The 22,649-nt window shown below is 38.9% G+C and overlaps 1 protein-coding gene and 2 long non-coding RNA genes across 3 annotated transcripts in view; 1 reads left to right on the top strand and 2 right to left on the bottom strand.

Annotated features, from left to right (window-relative positions):
* The window catches only part of LOC117238359 (mucin-5AC-like), a 176,324-nt gene that overhangs the window by 125,546 nt on the left and 28,129 nt on the right, over positions 1–22,649 (top strand). The gene's annotated exons all lie outside the window — the stretch shown is intronic.
* Positions 9,830–12,507, bottom strand: LOC117238360. The gene is made up of 3 exons (XR_004494191.1): positions 11,869–12,507; positions 11,214–11,412; positions 9,830–11,143 (listed from the first exon to the last, which is right to left on the bottom strand). It is a non-coding gene; the product is annotated as an uncharacterized LOC117238360 (long non-coding RNA).
* LOC117238362 lies at positions 13,334–22,029 on the bottom strand. Its single transcript, XR_004494192.1, has 3 exons — positions 22,018–22,029; positions 18,646–18,651; positions 13,334–13,711 (listed from the first exon to the last, which is right to left on the bottom strand). It is a non-coding gene; the product is annotated as an uncharacterized LOC117238362 (long non-coding RNA).

Raw genomic sequence — 22,649 nt, 5'->3', positions numbered from 1 at the left:
TTGTTCGCATAGTTTACGAAATTGGCCGACTTCCAGTTCTTCCGACAAACTGGATTCAATATAGCGCAAGGAAGCGGGGGATGTTCATGGAGAGATGGAGGACAGCACGTGTGTATTGCAGAGATACGGGCACGATGTCGGCAGATTTGACGTTTGAGAAATAAAGGCTGATACGCTTTGACGTATACTGACTCGCGAAAGGACTTGAACATTTATCATAGGAAACTTTTCTGAATATATTCTGTGTTAGATGAGACATTTTGAAATGTCATTAGCGCCGTGATGACAGATGACTGCGATATGCTCAAATATTTTAGTCAGCCTGTGTAACACATTTAGGGAGTGTTTAACTTGTTTGATCTGACACTATTGCAGTGATTAATTGGTATATTCAATCCGACCGTCGTCCTAATATAAATGGTATCGTATAATATTGAATATTGATTGAATTGAATTGGAATATAGTTCGTATATAATGGTATCCTATAATATCGTGTAGAGTATCGTTTGAAGACACGCTTTAAGGAAATTGTTACGTTAAAATAACGAAACCTATTAGCTTGATCTTACCATCCGATACTGAAGGTACTGCTTTCCAAGGGTCAAGTGAAGGTTACTTAAGAGACAGCAGTGTTTGCGTTCCTAATTGAAGTTTAACTAAGTACAGCGTAGTACGATCCCCAAGTACACTTTAATTCAGACGATTCTAAGATACATCCTACAACAACGATCCCTCGTCCGCAGGAAAGTAATCGAAACGATGATACTTAGATGAATATATAACGATCGTGTTCAGGATCCAGAATAGTCCACTCAGTTCTCTAGATTTCGAATCGAAAGAAATCTCTTCTCGATGGAACAATAATTCGCAGTTAATTTGCTAAGAAAACGCGCAAGGAAGATTCTGAAACGGTCGACTCAATTACGAATGAGAGAGAACCAATGAAATTTATCGGTGTCAGCAGATCGGTAATGATCGTCGCGATCAACGAAGGATAGAGAAAGAGGAGAACGAGGGACAAGGTGGTGCTGCTACTTCGCCTACAGATTGCCTTTAACTCAAGTGCGCCTTAATGTTCGTCGCACTGTAGAACAGCCGAGTCGGAAGAAGCTCGAACTCCAAGAACCCTATCGCGCTTAATTATTTTCCAATGCTGGCTGCTCGTTTAATCGGATCTCGACTAATCGTCCCCTCGTTCTTCTCTCGTTCGAGCTGTTCTTCTTTACGGTATAACACCCGTTCGACCGTGACGAGCGGCTCGCGACGCGAGAGAATAGTCGTCTGTTCGTTCGTGAAAGCCCATTCAGGAATTCCGATCGATCCGCACTTGAAGGAAGCGCCAGGAGAATTGCCGGTCTCTGGTCCAACAGAGACGAATACGCGTTTCCGATTCAATATCGAAACCACGTCCGTTTAACGATCGAATCGCTGCCTTGGGACTGGTACGCTTTCCTATCATATTCAGTTCTTCGGACTGGTACGTTTCTCTATCCTATCGAGTTTCATGACGATCTACTTTTACGAAAACTCGGGCCGACAGGATAGTGACAGTCTTTCGAGTTGATCACGATTCCTGTTCTTTATATTTCAATCATCGATGTTTTGTTAAAAGAGATAGGTATATAATACTTTGTTGTTTCCTTCTCTCTAATTGTTAATTTAAGAATTCTATAGTAGAATATTCCATTACTCGCTCATTTTTGTTTTCTCTTTTTCTGAGACAGTAGCTCATTGGTATTTATACTTTCTGTTTACATAATAGGTGCCGTTTTACATAATAATTTACCAATTAATAAGACTATTAGTAAATTGACAAATTAGTCTGACAAATAGGATAGTCAGATAATCTATATTTTGTAAAATTTAATCGTAAAGTTTTATTTATTTTATTATCAAAGGGGTATTTATTAATATAGGTAGCGTGTGATTGTAGAATTTTATTAATATTGCAATTGTAAAATTCTGTGTGAAAATATATGTTACTAACATGATATTTTTCATTTGTATACCTAAATTCTACCTTTATTTATTTTCGTCATTAAATATATATTTCTCCGATATGGGTGCAATATTACTAGGTAAATCAGAAAAATGATAAACAAATTTTGTAATGGACTCGAACATCCCAGGCAGACTTTAGACTCGATCAAAAGTATAATACAGAAATTATGTATAAAAATTCCATCAATAACTCTGACTTAAGATTTCTTCGAGTTTTTTGAACGTATAACTCGAGTGGAAAAGCGAGAATGCCTGTACACGAGAAAGTGCAGCGCGCGAATCCATGAACGCTGAGCAAATCTTGACGCGGAACGAGCGGCTAATTATCTGTCGCCGAAGCTTATGAATTTTAATGTCGTAAATTTCTAACTCGATAATCCCATTCCGTCACACAATTAATTGGAACGATACGTTACCTTCGTCGCCGGAACACCGGTTCCGCGCGCCACCCCCGAGTTAAAAACCGAACGCCGCCGGACGAAGAGCTTGGGGGGTTGGCCGGGGGGATGAAAGTTACTAACGACGGCTTTTGTGAGCCGGCCTCGCTCGTAGACTGGCAACCATGGGGTGCAGGGATTAAACTACACCCCCGGAACGTTTGTCATCCCTTTTGCACGCGCGTGCACGTTGGTCGGCACGCACGAACGAGCCTGGATTTTATCGGCGGTCCCCTCCGATCGCACAGAGATCTACGAAACTGAATTGGTTTCTTGTTTCACGCGATCGTTCGCGATTGTGTCGTTCACTGGGCAATCATTCGGTAATTAGATTCGGTTATTCTGATCGAACTGAGGCGTGTTTCGAGCTGTTTTTAGTGGAAGGGTTACACGAAACAGGGAATCGGTAATTGTTCGTAATGCGATTGAGAATAGAATTTCAATTCGTTTCCAAATACTTTTGGTTAACAGTAACAAAAACGGCTTACGCCACATTTCCTGATTTCTTTTTTAACTTCCTGCAGTCAGGATCTAGAGAAAAACATGGCGAAATAATAATCAAACTCTTCGTCATGAAGTTTGTCACTTGATAATTTAATTCGACATAGCTATTCTCTGATATAATTGCAGTACATTATGCAATATACTGAATATTGTGTTTAAAGGAATCGAGAGATATCTCTCTAATGCCAGAGTATTTGCTTACTCTCCTCGGAAAAGTCAAACGAGTGTCGTTTTTTGTCACGAGTCCTTTAGTTATTCGACGATTGGAATATCAATTGTGATAAAAAATGAATAACTGTATTCTCGAAGTATTTTTTGATTATTGATTTTAGTAGGAATTCGCGAAACAGAAGCTCGGCGAGGCCGATGAATATTCTGGGCAGCATGCTGGCAAGCCGGAAAGGCAGGTTGAAGATCGCAAGGTCGGTCAGTGCTCTCGAGTAGCGTACGTGCGATCCAGCTAATCGAATCCAGTTGGCTCGAATACCGTAGAACGGGTATCGCTGACGATCCCCGTCGTCGCGACCTCCATTTTCCACTCGATGGAATATTTTTTATTTTTACTACCTAATTTGGTCGCTTTCTAATCGCCGTTATTAACGGTACCGTTTTCGCCTACCGTGTTACGGTTCAAAGTTACTCGCTAACTGAGAAAGTTTAAATGCCTTTCGAGAGTGATTTATTCTCTTTCGAAGAGAAACAAGAAAAATTACTTTTCAAACACTCCATAAAACCACCTACCGCAGCTTCTATCTACGACCACGCAATGGTATTTTAAATAGTCTAATCAAATTCAACGGAACTTCGAATATTACACTTATTAAAATTGTATAGTATAAAAAATACACCCCTACGCGTTAATAGATAAAAGTAATCTTATCTGGTCCTCTCTTTTTCTTTTTATACGTTACCGTGTATTTCTGAAAAGTAATTAAAGCTCGTTGGTTTCGCGATAACACTTAAATCCCGACGAAACGATTCAACCGAATATCGGTCAAAGCTCTGTCAACAAGACGCTCTTATTCTCGAGGCGCTGATTTTCTCGGAGAGAAGACCTTGAGAGAGGCTGGTCGAAGAAAGAGGGTCGGTTTCGTGTCCGGAAGGGTGTAAACTCGGTGTTCTGTGTAAAGGGGGTGAATGTCGGCGGGCTCGGTGCAGCTTCGTCTTCCGGCCGTTTTTCTTCGCCCGTGAAACGAGTAACCTGCTTTTACGACGATTCTCGAGACACGGGAACGGGGGAAGAGAAAGCAGTCGAGAACCGAAATCTGCGAGACGTCCCAAGAAATTTTCCAGGCGTCTCTATCTATCCGCTCTGTTCCTTCTACAGTTTCTGCAGCATTTTGCGCTCGTTCATTCGCGTCGACCACTTTCACGCCCCTCCTTTACAGCTCGTACAAGCCACCGCTTCTTCCACATCATTCGGATAGCGTCCATCCTCTTCTTCTTTTTCAAGATGGACTAACCTTTTTGAATTTCATCGCATGACCCATTCGTTGTTCCGCTATATGAAAACTACTCTCTGGTTATCCGTCTATACGGCGCCCTTTCGAAGTTTGGGATTTTGTTTCCATTGTGGAAAGGATAATTCGGAGCGTCTCCGATTTGTTCGAGGGGTGAAAGATACTGGAGACATATAGCGTTTGGTGAAGTAAACGAGCGCAAAGAGTTTATGGGAAAACGGTTCGTGAGATTTCGAGATACGAAATAGCAGATCGAGAAAGTTTCGTTCATCTTGGTAGAAAGTTCTGTACTTAGAAGTTTGAGAAACGAGTACTACCGCGCGGAACAAATACATTGCTTTCCTCTGTCTGTCTATTAGGTTCTTTCTCCAACACCTTTATCGATTCCTTTATTTAATCGTAGATCTTCTTGCACGTTTGAACTAATATTATTAGCGAAATTTGACAGGTCAGAAATTACGAATTACCAGTGCCAATCGATTTTCTTGTGTAATACTAACACGTTTTACAATAGAAGTAGCGACGTTATTGTATATAGCAACGTATAACTAACTCGTATAAACTACTTGTATAAGTGATCTAATTGTTCTGCTCGAAAAAATTAGAAAATTAGAATTGGAAAATTGTAAAAGTTGTTCATACGGTAAACGTCTATAGCATACATGTATCACTTGCCAAATCAATTAATAATATTAATTAGCAAATTAATAATAATGTAAGAATTCTAGTATTCTCTTCATAATTTCGCTAGAACGATTAAAAGAAACTACTACTTTGCAAAAGAAAAGCCATAAGTTTGCTATTTGAAACTTCTTTCTATCGTTGTATGCATTTGAGTTAATATCGGTTTTATCAATTTATGTACCTAACTGAACTGTATCTAAATAATCAAAAAGTTTCTTACACAAAACTTGGTTTACGAGACCACAAGTGTGACATTTACAGTAACTGTCATAGAAATATTCATGTCGAGCAATTATAGCATTAAACAGTTTAAAACGGGAAGACTTCTAAAGTCAATCTGCAATACCTCAGCCTCAAGTCAATTTCTAAAGTCAGTCTGCAATCCCCAGAATCTCTAATATCTAAGGTACCGTTGTTCAACCAACTTCAACAACACCGAGGCTACTAATTATCTTCAAAGAAGTAAAAGTGTACAGGGCAACAGAAGCACGTGCCGATATTCTAGATACTAGAGAATTAGCGCGCCTCATGCGATGGTTCGTGAACAAGTTACACGTTTTCAGACCTTCTTATTTGAAAATATACGTGTAAATTCGTCGCGTTGAAGCGTATGCACGGCGCTGTGTGGCTATTCGCTGTCCGCGCTAGAGTATTCTTGCGGCCACGACAGAATACCAAGCATCGGAGCGAACTAAATTGCTATGCAAAGTTTATCTTCAGACGTCAGCCAGAACGGGCCTGTATCGCTTCTTATTTCCTACATGCGATGGTTTTCAAAGTTGACAGGACACGATCGACACCTCAGAAGATTTCCTTCGCCGCTCTTTTGCGCTTACGGCGTTACGTAAGCGATCGCGTACTTTCTATCCCGCTTCAGTCGAGGCTAGATCAACGTTGCACTCCCGATAGCGGGTTTCTTCCAGGCTGATCTTGCGAGCACCTGCTTGCTCATTGATATGCGTTGACCGTTGATTTAACACGCTTGTGAATGAAATCGTTTTTGGTAGATTTTATTATATTTTTATTAACTGCACGATGTCATAACAGTAAAAGAATGTTTAGGAAGCATAAGATACAAATGCAACATGAAACATACGATACAAAATATTGCAGATATACACCAAATATCTTTAATCTCTTCAACTTGATAATCGTGTCTCTATTTCACCAGTGACATCTATAATTACTGAATTGAAAGTTAGTAGAGATAAAACAATTTTAATTCGGTTAATTTCAGTGCCGACAACCTTTGTAATTTGTTTTTTTGTTTCTTTTTCTTTTTTGAGAGTAATAAAACAACACGAAAGACAGAAGGGGATTTGTAAATAAAAATTTCAGAAATTAAAACTAAAATGTATGACAATTGTTGATGCGATGCGCATTGCTTTTCTTTTTGTATAATTCCTTTAGATCCCAGAAAAATGTCGTAAAATATGTAGGTCAGAGTTTTCCAATATTTTCTGTAGTTTGTATTCCAATATCCTTCCTTGACAATATATGATCGTATTCTAACAGTTCCTATTGAAATCTTACCCAAACGATAACGACTATGGTTCGCTGCTAAAACTTCGAAGTTTGAATAAAAAGATAGAATTCTAATTTAATAGTTCTTCATTCCGCTGTATCAACCCTAATTTTAATTACTGGACACTTGCAGGAGTTAATCTGAGACCACAGGACGCCTGCGAGTTCGAGATATCTCCAGCAAGCACTTCAGTTTTATTGGAAACGATTTCACGGTAATTTTTACGCGTTCTCAGAGCAGGTTTAAAATTCTTCTTCGAGCAGAATGCTAATTTGGTGAATGTTCTCTCAAGAGTTGGACCAGTGTCGCTTACATATCAGCGTTATTATCTTGGTCGTCTTTCTGTCGCACATTGACGACACGCGAGACTGACCATCCTCTTGTGCCAAATTACGTTTCACGTTGGTTTCCGTTCGCGAATTCAACCGCTGGCCTTCCCTCTTTACGGTTAATTGTTCAACTCGTCGGTGAATTCAACCCTTCATCGCCTAATTGCCGTCTATTGCCGTCTTAATGTACTATGCGTGAAGATCATCTTTTTAGATGCAAACAAAACCGATAATTCAACGGTAGTGCTCGTTTTTGACTCTTTTCTTTCCTGATTTTTCTCGCGCTTTGCTTCTTATCGGTTTCTCGTTGACGAATACACGCTTCTGCTTTTTTCAAGCTGCGCGATGCAGCTTTTCGCTCATTTGGTCGAATGATTAAGAGAGATGTAACGACGCTGCGATGCTAATGGACAAACACTCTTTTACATCGCGAAGCAACGTCGACAACGACGTTTTTTATTTTTGCGCAACACGTTTCACCTCCAGATCGCGATGCGTCGAAAACACATTAATGTCACCCACTTTATTAACGCTTTCGCAACCGATGCCTATGTTTTTGCGGCTCTCGAGCCTCCGATAACCAACTTGCTACTGACGAAACGTGTAGTTTAGCAGGGATATCGAAATTCGTTGTGGTGCTTTTAAGTAATAGGAGCTTTTAAAATTTATTTCAATTTATGGTAATGTAAATTGTTAACCCTTTCATAGTTGATGTTTTATTTTATACTATATCATATATATACAACAGAAAATCGATTACTGCAACGAATTTTTATCCTTTTTATTTACATAAAACGACTTTAGTATTTTCTTATCTTATTTTTCAAAATATTTTAGAATATTTGAAGTTCCCGATGCTTTTCTAAGTAAAGTTATATTATACAAGCTGTTAAGAAGCAACGATTAAATATTTTAAATTGAATGAAATGAAACAAAAATGAAAAACATAATAAACATCAGTTTTCTTGAGTGTTTCGACTTTTCGATAACTAAGAGCAGATGCATTAAAACGAAGCTTCAGTTAGTGTTTGATTAAGTGATTTCCCGCTGATTGGATTCTGTTATGTGAACGAAAAGTCATAGATAATAGGGAGAATCGATAAACCGCAGTTATGGAAATTATTCATTTTCCGATAATAAATCGAAATCAGATAAATGGAGTTCTACTGCAACGTATACGCTGTATATTAGCAAATTATTTTTTACGAGCGCATTATATCTTCTTTCGAAAAATAAATCGTATCGTGGCTTGACAAATTTTCCATTCGAGTTAGAAACCTCGGTGTACTATATATTTTACTATTTGCAATCTTCGAGATCTGAGGTTCCAGCGACTGTAATATTGCAATAAGCGTTTCTTAAATTCAAACCAAGAGCCTTGAACGTGGAATTGCATGTATGTTTTTGATGTAGTAATACGTTTCTCATGAACTAAAATTGGAAATCTCTTACGTAATATTTACGTCTTTTCGCATCTTATCTCCTTCGTCGCATATTTTATCTCTCGGATAAAGCCGTATAAATATTTCTACGGAATACTTAATTATTCTCTTGCGTTTACACGTATGTACATATTTAGATTAGATTTTAAATGATATATACCCTCTTTCGTTAATGAATAACATTCGTATCATCGAAACTAAACGTTCGAAACTAAACGGTTTCCCTACATATTTCAATAAAAGCGAATGAGCAAATTCAACTTATCGTTGTCAGACGATTCAGTACAACAAGAAGAAAAACAGAGGGATGCATGTCGCAATTCTTGTGCAAGTCGAAAGCGTAGACACGGCGTACCGAACGTAACGCGTTAACCTTTCACGGTCGAAGGCCAAGATATTCCTGTCGACGCGTTTCCACCGGCAACGCCTCCATCCAAATCCATTATTCATTACCTCTCGAACACGAATCAAGTAAAACACGAAATTTCGTTAATCGTCGGCTATATAATTCCATTCGATCCCATATACACATATAACCTATACGTACGTATAATCACCTGAAAAAGGTGAAGCAAAACCACGAAAGTGGATGTCAAGCAATTATCAAACTGATATCGCCGTTAATTAAGCCGCGACGTTCCATTACATTCGACATATCGCGTTAAGCATTTTAACGACACGAGCATCCAGCGAATTAATAGCCCTTTAAAATTCGAATACGTTGTTTCACGGTATGGCTCGTTCGGTTACGATCTCGTTATCCGCCTCGAATCGCCTCTAATTGCCGTCGTCGAGCTCTCTTTCGTTTCAGTCCCCGTCTGCAAACGCGGCCGTGAACAACCTTGTCGCGAAACAATAATGAGAATCTGTGTAATTGAACATCCTGGTAATTCGCATTCGCGTCCCCTGCGTCATAATAGATTACGTTACCCGACTTAATCCGGCGAAAAGTTGTACATCTAGCGTTCTGAGCGACTGGATTAGCGTTAAATCTCACCGCGGAGAAATCGTGCCTCGAGGAGGAAATTTCATGAGAAGTTTGCGATGCTAGTTTGTTGCTAGGAATCGACTGTGTTCAAAGCGTGGTATTTATTTCTATTCTATATATTATATTTCTATTATATATTTATTTCTACGCTAAAAGATCGATTTACGGATTTACGGAGGAGTCTCTTTTAACCCTTCGTAGGGCAGCTTGGGTCATTTACGTTTGAAGCGAGATTTAACTCGTTACGCTAATTTCTTCGAAATAACTTAAAGACTGATTGTATAACGTAATAAAATGCTCCGATAAGATTTCAGATTTTTCGAAAGCTTGGAAGAGTAAAGAAGTTAGGCGCGGACACAAACGATTTGGCTTGTCTACGGAAAGTGCGAAAATATGCTTGCCCAATTACCCGTAGAGATTTACAGATGGTGGATCGAAAGAAGGGATTGAAAGTGTTATTCGATAAAGAAACTATCGTAGATATAATCGAATATAAAGATCTTATCTGTAATGTAAGCTGTAATAATGGTTACGCGTTCCATAATAGCATTCCCACGTGCGTCCGTGAGAGAATTGTTTATAATAAACCGCTTTCTCTTTGTGTTTCAGGTAAATTCATATTGGATTACAATCTACTTTCTATGAATCGGACTTGGATCAGTTTTGGGTAATATGCTATCAATCGTTGGCTCGTTCGTTGAATCGTCGAATCATTCACTCGTGTAAATTTATGTTATTGTCCGAATATTCTTCGTATTGATCGTACAATAGTATTGCGAAATTCTCCAATTATTTCATTATTTCCATGATGTTGCAAATATATAAAATGCAGGTCTTGTAATAAAGAAGGAAACTTGTAAGAAAAGAAGCAATCGATCACACCAAATTAACTCTGAATCACTATCGCGAGAGCGTGATTAGATAACACGATCCTTGAACTTGGAACACAGTTTTTCGTGTAGCCACGAACAAAGAAGAACTGAAAGACCTGTCTCGTTGTCTCTTTCTCTTTAAACATCGATTGGATATCGTGATCGGGAACGAGGCTGATTATTCCGATGCAAATCGTCGGAAATTATTTATTCGTGGACGATGAAAGGGAGCTGTTCTGGCCGGGGAGAGGATAAGAGGCGACAGCAAATCGAGAGAAGCCGAAGCGAAGAAGGAACGGCTGAGGCAAGATTAAACCGAGTGCAAATATTTAATTAAATCTGGCGAGCGCGCATGCCTGGCAGAAGCAGTTTACGGCCACCGTCGTAATTTCTTCTCTCGGGGTTCGCAGTGAAAGTGGATGTGCCTCGATGCAATCTGCTTTCGAATTAATCGAGAGTGCGTAAAGAAAATGTTGTATCGTATCGAAACTCTATCCTCCATGTATTTTGTGCATTCCGTCGCGTTTTTGTTTACTTTTCACAGTAATCGTTCTGATACTTGAAGTCATTTTTTCTCTCGAGTACTTAAATATGTATTAACACCATGATGATTGGTTAGCTTTAAGCGTAATTTTTGTTAGTGTTCGGCTAAAAGAACATAATATCCTCTGTACAAGAAGAATGTTTAATTCAATACAACATTCACAATCATTTGTACGTTTTTCATTTGATTTTGGAATTAAATATATCTCCTTAAATTTGTCAGGTTATTGCTGTCTGCAGCTGCTTCGTATTAAACTTCTTTTTGTTCATCAAATCAAGTCAAGTATAGTTTCTGTTATGCTTATAGAATGTTCAGTAACTTTATCTTTATTTTATAACTTATTTTCGTATGGTATGCTGCAAATCATTTTCCTAAATTTGTAAGAGATTGTTACTAAATTTAGTAACAGTAATTATACGGTAATACCTAGTTGACATCCATCCGACGCCGATTGTGATAGCATCAAGGAAGATGAAAAAGGAATGGTGATATTCTATGCGTCTGGAAATATTCTGCTTGGTGATGACGCCCGAGAGTAGACTTCTGTGCGAGATCCGAGCATGGTCCGCTTGATTCGAGTAGAACTCGCGAGGATCTTCTGACGTGTAGACGCTCTTGACGTAGTCTGGCAGACAATAGCCGGAGTGGCGGTAAACTTTTCAAGAGAATCACTGTGTGGCTGGAAGTTCGGTTCACGGGATGAGATTTCCCCGACGACGTTGTACAGGGAAGAAATCGTCGCGTTTAAATCGTGCGCGGACGTCTGCCGGGGTCACGCAATTTGAAAGTTAGATTGCTTAAAGCGGCGTTTGACGCTAGTCAAAAGAGCACAGCCCTCTACCTTCTATCGTGTCCCGTTGAAATTTAATCAACGAGGAATCCGTTCTTGTCGATCAATCATCGATCTTATCGATCCTTCGATTACCAGCCCACCGAAGGTTCAAATATCAACCAGATTAACCATCGTCGAAATTAACGGAATATCGATTTAGAATGAATAACGCTCGAGTAATACCATATATTTTACCAAGTTCATCGATCGCAAAGGGAACCGTGGCAGGAACCGCGGGGAAATACGTACCTCCTTAATCCCCCGCCAGGATTCTAATATCCATTAGTCCACCTGACGTCCAGCTAATCCATCTCACGGTCGTTTTCTCGATTTGCATAGCTTCCTGGCTTTCTTCCGTGGCAGTGCTCGTTCGTCTCGCTAGGAGAAAACTGCGGTTCGGTCGTATATCACGGCCTCGCTGCCTGGTTACTCCTAACACGTTTAACTGGTGTAAGATGCCAACGATAACCGACGCTAGCATAATTTGAGAGGTGTGTATTGAGTATCAAAAACGAGCATCTCCTCGTTACGCGCTTATTTCGTTTAGACTCTCCGATTTCCATGTCATTTCTACGCGTTTTAGATGCTAATGCAAAGGAAACATTTATTAAATGGACTGTTAATATCCGGTGCAATAAATTATCGTGGCAGTCGTGTTAAATGTTACTGATATTTCTAGAATCTAGTTTTTCTATCGAACTGAAGCAGAAATTGAATATACTGAGCAGAGTGTTCAAGTATTGATAAATAGTGGTGTTTACTGTTACAATAGAATAGATAATCATCAGCAATGTGTAATTTGTCTGAATTACGACAATGAAAGATTCGTATGTGCTGTTGAAAACTAACCGCTCTGAAGTACGAACATAAATTAATGATTTTGTTAAGTCAGACTACGTCTCAGCTCCTTTTTCACTTACTGAATTTTCCATTTATTTAAGATCTAAAGACAACTGCGTCGATGGATACAAAGATTAACTTGGATCGTACAGTAGCCAGGAAATGATCCTGCATAAGTAATTCGCCGCGTTGAGAGGCCAATTAACGTATTTCAACAATTGCATGTATGGATTAATCCATCTGTTCCAAGAATTATTTATATAAAAAATCCGTAGCCATAAATTATCGCGTATGGGAGTCGCTCAGTTAGGAAAGTTGTCTCAACATTGTGTCCAAACATTTTCTATTATTCCTCGAAACTTGTCCTGGGAGATATTACGTAGCTGAATCCAGGCAGGAAGAAGACGAAAATCGAGAAATCTTAGACGGTCGATGACTCCCTCCGGAACGCTCGAGGCACTCATATTTGTCGGTGATTCGAGCGATCGGATTCTCCTCTTTTGTTGCTTCTCCTCTTTTCTCTCCTTGTGCCCTCCTCCTCCTTCTGTTTCGATCTGTTTGCCACGATTCTATTCGCCTGGCGCTCGAAATTTCGCATGCTCAGCAGCCTTGAGGACAGGAACGGATGAAAATCAAGGCGGAAAAAAGGAAATGTGGAAGAAGAGAATGGAATTGTTTCGAACGATGAGGTACCGGGAAGACTTGAAATAAGTGGATTCGCTAGGACTCCTGAGACCCGAAACAGATTGTCTAAACTGACAGAAAAAATTGATCCGTCTTCATCGCGGTCACGTTTCAATATTAACCTTCCTTCTTTTTAACCTTCTTTTACGGCGACGTCGTTGGTTGATTTAATCTGTGCATCTTCGAACTAGGGCGTATGTTTCAATAATTATCATCTCAAGCTTATAGTATGAATGATTTGGTTACTTAAAACGTCGTTTGAGTAAAAGATCTTGTCAGTTTAGAGCATTGTCTTTTTTATAAGAGAAAAATGCTTTTGTGTCTTGAATACAAAGCAATAATTAAAATCTGCACAAAATTCCAATGTGCTATGACTATCAGTTTATAAATTATATATCTGTATCATTGTTATTCTATAACTGTTAGTTTCATCAAATATGGTCTAATAAGCGTCTCTTCGGTGCACAGACAGTGACTTTGGTCTGACTTTGTCATCCGTTTCTATTCACAGGCGGTCGTACCTCTTTTGTTCAAGATGTCTTTAGCCTGGCCACGTCGTTCATTTCTACTTACATAGCTGCGTCTTCAACACGCCGCATTTTCGATTATAAAAAATTTATTTTCTTATATATTTCTTTCTTCTTTATTTATAAATTTGTTGTCCATATATAAATCAAAATCCGAATTAAATGATAAAGCTTTTTTATATACGATTCATTATAAATTACTATTCTATTGGGTAGAACAAGTAAAACAGCATTTATGTGGTTCTCCATTCTAGTAATCATCTTCCAAGAAAATCTGGAACCACCGGTCGATCATCTACCAAGAAATAGTCGGAAGCTAGCATTAAGACAACAAAATCTCACTTGAAGCAATCCCCGAAACAAAGATATTCGCATAGGAGTTGATCAAACACAATGAGACACGCTCTGTATAAACGATAAACTTCATATCCAAATACAACCTCCTCCTATATCGCTAAACAGACATACCAACTCCTTGTTTTCCTCCTCTGTTCCATTCCCCAAATACAATTTGAGCGAGTTTCCCTCTTTGAGTCACCTAGACAAACCGTCCCAACCAGGACCGAATTGGAGACGCGACTATGAGGCCGATTACTCAGTGTGCGTGAAAACCGGGAAAATGGAAGGAAACGAGGAAGCATCTGGTTGCACGGGACCAACAGGCAATGCATAAAGTAAAATAGTACGCGCAACAGGGCAAGACACGCACGGCGCCGCGTCCCTAAGTGGGCGAGGCATTGTTCCGCTCGGCCTTGAATCTAATTATTCCGCTGGAAACGGCTTTTCCACCGAGTCGCGGGATCCGTTGTGTTCCGCGCACTTTCGTTTCTGCATAGTCAGGATGCTCTTTTGTTTCTAACGCTCACAGTGGATGATCTGTTCGAACCGAGTTCTCCAAGTTTTTCGACTTCTGAAACGTGGAATATGATAGAGGTGCACTTTTACATTCGGGGGACGAAAATTGCATATAAAAGTAGAGTAAAGAAACTCGATAGGTTTCGTGAAATATAAGAATTATACAAGTAGAGAAGTGGAATTTGGGAATTTTAGTTTTTTTTTTGCGGTTCTAAAGGATTTCATAGAGTTTCAGGGAAAAGATATATCTAGAGTTTTGTAGATTTCGAGAATCTCAAGAATCACAATAGGAGTGTGTAGAGATTACGAAGAATTTCGCGGAAATTCCTATGAATCCTGATACCTTTCGATAACCTTGGATTTCCAGACCGCCGTATTGAAAACCTATACTTAGAACTCGAACGATTTTTTAAATTCTTTAGATATACCTTGTTATATTTGCAATCCTGTGGATCGTGTAAGCTGTAGTAATCTTCCCAATCCCTTAGAATTCGCAAAACCTAAAAGTTTTTAACCTATTTGCAAGATTATTGAACTTTCCTAAGAATCTTCTAACATTCCTAAAAACGCATTAACATATCTTTCTTTGAAATTCTTGTAATATCGCAGCCCTTAAAATAAGGCATTGCAATTCATATGGTAATTCGGGTTTCACGTTGGCCGCATTTCCAATGTCCGACCCTCGAACGCCCAGTGATAAGGAACATGACGGACGTTGATAACAGGCATCGTTTCACGTACGATTTACGCGTGGCTCCACCGTCCGTTTTATGATGCTCGGTCAGTCACGCTGCAAACCAGTCCTAGCCTTGTCGCTACAATGAGTTTCCCTTTTTACCAGTGGCGCATTTATCAAGCGTTCTTTGAGAATCATTCTCCGCCACGCGGACTACAGGACCTCGTTATTTTCCCCGATTATTTCCTCGGCGAACCATACTTCCAGCCAAGTTCGTTACTTCCGCAATTGTCCTAACGCAAATAGAAATACAGATAACGATACTATTACTAAATCAGATTTCTTGCTTTGTAATTTAAGAAGATATTGAAAATTCAAATCCTTCGTGAAACAGTAATGTTACGTCCCGTGATCCTACTACAAACTATAATCCATCTCTCGGGCAAGATGGCCACCATCTGTATGTACTTATTCGGACCCGCAATAATCCTAAGGAACCGTTATAAGATTTAGCATTTTTTACTTTACTGTTAAAGCCCTTATTACTACAAACATCTTTCAAGTTAAAACGTTTCTTGGGGTAATAACCCTATGGATTAGTTCAATAGTGTAATAATAATATTCAATAGTGTAATTCAATGGATTAGAACAATAGTTCATTCTGATAAAACACGCGAAAAGCGGGTTTTTGCCATGTACAATATTCAAAGGCCATTTCTACCCTCGAGCAACCGTTGATGGGACCACCCATCACTAGTTCCTTATAATTGTCACCGTCACAGAAGACACTTCACTTGCTCAAGCAGGAAATACCTTAATGAATCTGTATAAATATTCTCGAGTTGTTTCGTCAATTGACGACCATTATCCCTTCCATTACTCTCAGCTTGCAGGCCACTGAGCCTTGTTTTCCTAACTGGTCGCGAATTCTCAGATGTATGATGCGTTGCTTTCGACCAATAATATAATATATAAAAGTAAGGAAATATAAATATAACGCGTCTGCCCGCAAAGCGGTCGAACAAGTAAATATGATTCTTAATTTCAATTTTGAAAATGATACTAAAAATCCTTTTGACTATTCAGTATAAGTATTACTCAACCGTAAAATATAAAATATTGTTGTTCACTATGATGTGAATATTCGTACGTCAGGATAGGTATAGTTTAGAGTATATTGAAATCTGCAAGAATTTTCGAATTCTTTAGCATTTTAAAAAATTAAAGTCACGAAAGACAATTAAACATTCAATTTCTTTACACAAAGGAGCAGGGTAAGAACTCATAATATATTGTTACAGCGATCTTAATTTAGATTTTAAAAATAAATAAGATATAATACTCGGAATAATCGAACTAAAAGGAAATATAATGAACTGTTTACGTTTAAAAGCCCGCGCAGTAGATGCTAGTAAATTAACCTCATAAATTCTTTAAATGAAAATCATTTTAAAAATTTCGTTAAATAATATTAAGTTAAATTGGAAATCACACGCTCCCAAGGGAGAAGATCGATTTGTCGCGTTGTTTACCTCAAACAATCAGCGAAAACAGCGATCGTTCTCAAAGGCATGAATATCCTGGAAAATCGGTGGTAAATTACCGCCAAGCAAGAACGTCGTGCATTTAATAAGTAAATCCGTGGGGTTCATGAAGAATTCATGAAGGAGTCGTTGCGCCACAGAACGACGACGACTTGCGAACGCGCGAGGACGACGTTTTTCCACGTGCAAGTCGTGCGAGGATGGATCGTATCCCGAATCGTTTCGTGAATCGTCGATTCAAACTTTTGCGAAAATTTCGCCGTGTCGTAATTCTTCGCGCGATTGCGTTTATTTGTCCGTCCGTAATAACCGTAAATTTTCCTTTATTCTTTGAAAAGACAGACAGACAGAGAGAGAGAGGGAGAGAGAGGGAGAGAGAGGAAGTCGGGAGATCTCCATAACGGAGACTTTGCGCAGTCAGCAACGACCGAACGAACCATCGGTTTCGACGCAATTCGGGCATGCGAAATGCAAGCTCTTAAGTAATAGTACGTCCGCCCTGGAATTTATTATCGACTTATCTACGCTTGTGGAGGGTCACAATATTTTCCGGTTCAAATGACTCCGAGAGTTGCTTTTGTTCGAGTGTATGTTGAAACGCTTCATTCCGGACGATTAAAAGTTACATTGACTCGTGAAACTATTTGGATACTTTCACAGGAACTTTCATATCCATATTGTATGTGTTGTATAGAACATTTTGGGATTTCATTGGTATGTATATGGAAATTGCATAATATTTTTATTGTATTAGGTTGTTCCAGAAGCTTGTTTCGTTTTATAAGGAAATAATAGATGCACAACATCTTTTCTTTTATATTAGTTTATTATAATAAATATATATTTGAAAAAAATTAGTACATAGCATAAAGAGTCGTCTTAAGTATATAATAAATGTTAGGTACGGCCTCATTCACTGTTAACGCTTTTTAATATAATGGATAATTGAATGTTTGTAATCTTTACAAAATATATACTTGCTCTAAATATTTTCCAACTTCTATGTATAATTTCAGACATGTTTTAAATTTTGCCAACATAACCGTAATTGTTGAATCTCATAATAGAGCGAGTCAAATTTCAAAATATTTCGTATAACACACGTGGTGTATTCATAAAAGATGTGGACAAGTGTTTGAATATTTAGGTTTTCATATTTTCGAAATTGCATGTTGATGAAGGATAAACAATAAATACGAAGAGATCGATAAACGTGGTCTTCCAATTACGAAAGGATTCGAAGAGATTGTGATGAGAAAATAGTAAATGGAGATCCTGAAGAGATACACGAGTTCGTATCAAACCGTAATATTTAATTTGAGACGGTGATGCTAACTCGTTGCTCTTTACACTCGCTTTTCATTCTTGCTCTTTTATATTCCGACTCCGCGCTCCCTCTCGTTGACCCCTGTGAGGCTTCTCATTATCTCACTACGAAATTGCACCGACGTAAGTAAACGTATACTTTCTCGTAATCCAAAACTCCACATCGGTTTTCCGCATACAACCGTGTCACTCTTTTTCCTTCATTTTATCCGACACACGCGACGAGCTTTGCCGGCATTCATAATATCGCCACATTCATGTTTCAAGAACTTTTAAAACAACGTCGTGTATTTACGAAGAAGGAGCGCTATCAAAATCAAAATTCGGATGCGTCGCTTGTTAAAAAATAGACTGCTTCCAGAAAAGTTGTAATTAACAGTACGAGTAAGCTATAAAACGTGTGTCAAAGGAATCAAAATGAAAGATGTATGAAAAAATATATAACGCAAAGAGAATGAACCATTCTCTATCCATTTTTAAATCTATCAAAATACATCGCTGTTAATTTATAAAATTTCTATGAATAATTATGTGTCGGTTGCTTTGTCTGTTCTGGTATTTTTAGTTTTAAAACTTGTACCTCTTGTGGACAAGAAATTACATCAGTTTTTATATTGAATGGCACGAATAATATATAAAATAACAACAACAACAAGAACACCATTTAAAGAGTAACAACTGAATGAACTGCGAATACGGGAACGAATGGAACAGAGCAATCAGCTCTGAACGATATCAAAAATTAGTGAAATATCACAGTGTTGTTAAAGGTGTACGAAACGATGATTGGCCGAGCATTTAAACAGAAAAATCATACAGCAACATAAAAGAAAGTCACGGAACATCGTCCCTGTTCTGCATTGTCGCGTCGTATTAAGTAACCTCGCGGAAAGATTTACTCACGGCGTGGGCGAGCAACTTTAAAGGCGAGAAGTTAGCGTAGTTAGGAGTTTTCATTACGATATCACCGGCGCGGTGCTCGTGCGGCCGCCGGAAGCGCTGTGTAATTTTGGCTCCGCGTTCTTCCGCTAACATTTCTATCCAGCAGCCGCTTTTCCAAGTTTTGTTCTCCGTGATGTTCCTGCGTTCCGTTTTAATTCCATCTAGACGATCTCGTCCTTTTCTCTCTCTTTATTTCTCTTTCTTCGCCCTCGCGTTTGCCATTATTTTGAATCTTTTCACGTGAAGACGAAGAAACGTTTGTGCGCGGAAAATTTGCGAGTTTGACGGATTAACACGTACAATCTTCAATATCTATATTTAAATTTTGTACAGTCGCTTACGCAAATCGTTCATTTATCGCAAGTTACAACTTGTCTCGTCGTTTGGTTTTACCGTTCACCATCAGCCTTTCAACATAATGTTTGAATGAGAGATACTGGGGTTGAAGTGGTTCGGCGATTATAAATGAGACGGATTTATGGAGGAACTTGTGTTGCTATTCTCTGTGAAAGAGGTTTGTTTTAGTGGTCTGTTTATTGTTTCTTCCTCTTTGTTTTTATTTCAAAACTGGTTCGAATTTATGATTGAATTTAATGCGATGAAGATAAGACATGCTATTAAGCAGTCATTTAGACGTTGCTTGAAAACTAGTTATCTAGTTTTTTCCATTTTCAATTAATCGCATATATCTAGATAGAAGATTTCCGTTGAAAATCTTGAAAATTGTGTTGCATCTATGTTCCTATATCATAATTATGTATCAACTCTATAATCTGGCTCAACAATGTCAATGAAATATATATAATTGTAAATATCAGATCCTGAAAAATTTACTTGTTGCCATATCCATATATCTTAAGTATTAAATTCTCAAACTGAACGGAAGCAACTTTACATTTTCGTCCTCAGAACTTTGACTTACTTGTTTCAAACAACAGAAAAAAAGGTAAAATGTTGCATTCCTTCCAACACACTAACGATACATACTCACCAACATAATACAAAAGAATGTCTTTTTTCTTGGTAGTATCGTCGTCCAGGATTTCACGAATTTTTCCAAACGTATCACATTCGAGGCATCAATCCGTGTCGTCAAATTAACATTCGGAATTTCTGCGAGCGATATTTTTACGGTCGAAGGCTGCGGTTGCGCCATTATATTATACGCCCCTTCAATTTTCTCGGTTAAAACCCTGACAAAATGGAACGAACACGGGGTCGTTTGTTTGTTCTCAAATAAACGTTTCCTTCACCCTGTTTTCCGTTTTCGGCCCGTCAAATTAATTCGACGTCGTTTAAACGTCGTGACTGCCGCGAGATATCTTCGGGAAAAAACTACCGCCCATCGGACCGCGAGTTTGCCGGCGAATCAAGAGAATGTTAACGAGCTCCGGTTTTCTCTCTTCCGTCTCTCAGTATTTACTTCGTTCGTTTCTTCCATGTCACGTTTCGTTTTATTGAGACATTGTATTGTACCGGTCTGATCAAACGTCGTTCGAATGTCATACAAACCTACAATTTCTACCATCTAGAAATTATGGATTTGTAATGTGCATTAAAATGTACTATAGATAGAAGATTAGAATTGAAATGTTTCGACAATAAATAGATATCTGTAATCATCATCCCTATTTTAATAAACGCTGAAGTTAGTTTTATGAAAGGTCTTTCAGTTTGATGGGTTTGGTAGTCGATTTGATAGTGCAACGTTTCAACTTCTATTGATGCGTCGTTCCAATTATCTAAGAATCTAAGATCGTGTTTGTAACCGAGGCTTGCTCTTCCTCTTATATTTTGATACAATCTTTTGGAAACCCAAAAAGAAGCAACGAACAGTATGTTAGGAGAATAGTTATCGCTTAAAATAAAAAAAAAATCAAATTTAAAGAATGTGTAATTTTAGAAATGGGATAGAAATACTTTAATAACAATAAATATATTAAACAATAAATAGTCATCGTTGTCGACAAAATATCGTTAAGAAATAATCTTATTTTTTCTCGTAGGCACAAAAATAAAACCAAGAAGCTATAGAAAAACGGTGAAAGGAACATTTCTACGATTTTCACGTTTCCCTTTCGCGAAATAGTAATTTGATTCTCGTCTGTCTCGATCTTCGTGCAGCGTGCTGCCGCAGCAGGTGATTTAAACCGCAATTCGAATCTCCCGGAGGCCATTCCCGGGCAGGATACTTGGCCAAGAGAGGATAGATAGCGAATGGTGCGCGGTCCCTTATAATATAATTGATTCATTGTGATTCACCGTGCACACGCCACGCCATGGACTCCATCCATCGTCGAATATAAATTCGCCCCGATACCACGAAGTCAGCGATTAATTTGCCTTTGCCGCTCTGATTCCCTGGTATTTCCACGCGGCGCGGCATTCCCTGTTCCATACATGCACGCAGGATTACGCGTACAGAAAACCGGCCCGAGAGCTGGGAAAGTCTGGAGAGAGCGTAAAAGGGAGCGTAACCGAGAGAAAAATGGTCGAGCTCTCTCTCTCTCTTCCTCTCTCTCTCTCTTCCTCTCTCTCTCTCTTCCTCTCTCTCTCTCTTCCTCTCTCTCTCTCTCTGTCTCTTCCTCTCTCTCTCTCTCTTTCTTTCTCTTTTAACTTCTGTTGACGTCCATAAGCAGTCATGGACGTTTTCTCGTCCCCTTCGGGACTCGTGATTCTGTGTCCTCCTGCTGGATTTTGGTCACTGAAATTTTATCAAGCTCCTCGCCACAGCAATGGAACACGATGGAGAAAGAAATAACCTCACTCTTTAGCACAGCCGACGTTTACCCTTTGTCTCTCTCTCGTGTTAATTAAAATGTCAAATATATCGTTGTCAAATGGCGTTCGAACTATTGACGTGCCGCACTGACCTCCTGTAGCATTCGTTCTCGTGATTTCCTAATTGTACTTTGTTCTACGCTTATTCTTTTTGGAATTCATTGAATTCTTGGAATTTCTCAATTATTAAAGATCTTCTACTACAGTCGATTAGCCAAGTTACTATCGCGAAATTGTTAGTTGACGAGGAGCTCCTCTGCGACTGATTGCGCATAATACTTTGAGCTTTTTAAATATTGTTAAAGAATTTTTGCAATTGTTCGGGTAACTATTGCGAAATTGTCGATAGGCAAGCGGAAAAAAATTGTGCAAAGGTAACGAGCAAATTAGAAAATAGAGAAAGATGAGAAACGGTAAAGTGACTTATAATTATAGTTCTGATCAAAATAAATGTAGCCGTATCAACGGTGCCGATGCAATATTTCAACTGAGAAGCCGCGAGCGATCGAGCCGCGTGCACTCGCTGGCCGAATTTATGCGAAAAAAAGCAGAAATCGACAAGGAGAGCGAGAGCAACAAGTAACGTATAAAAAGTAGCAGATAGAGTGAAGCGATTTACGGTAAACTCGCGAGTGCGACAATTTATCACGCCGACAGGCTCAAGATAATCTCCGATGAACCTGTTACGCTACAAATTAAATTAAAAATGATTAGAGCTAGCATCCTCTCTCCGCTCTGCCGCATTCTCTGACCACGAGGCAAGCGTTCATCGTCTGCTACAATCACGGAGGAGCTGATTGTTTAAAGAGGTTCCTCAAAATCGATTAGTGTTTCAATGTCCTCCGATTTTATTGC

This window comes from Bombus vosnesenskii, unplaced genomic scaffold, assembly GCF_011952255.1.
Source record: "Bombus vosnesenskii isolate JDL3184/JDL3185 unplaced genomic scaffold, Bvos_JDL3184-5_v1.1 scf7180000013455, whole genome shotgun sequence".
Lineage (NCBI taxonomy): Eukaryota > Metazoa > Arthropoda > Insecta > Hymenoptera > Apidae > Bombus > Bombus vosnesenskii.
This window is presented reverse-complemented; position numbering and strand designations above follow the sequence as displayed.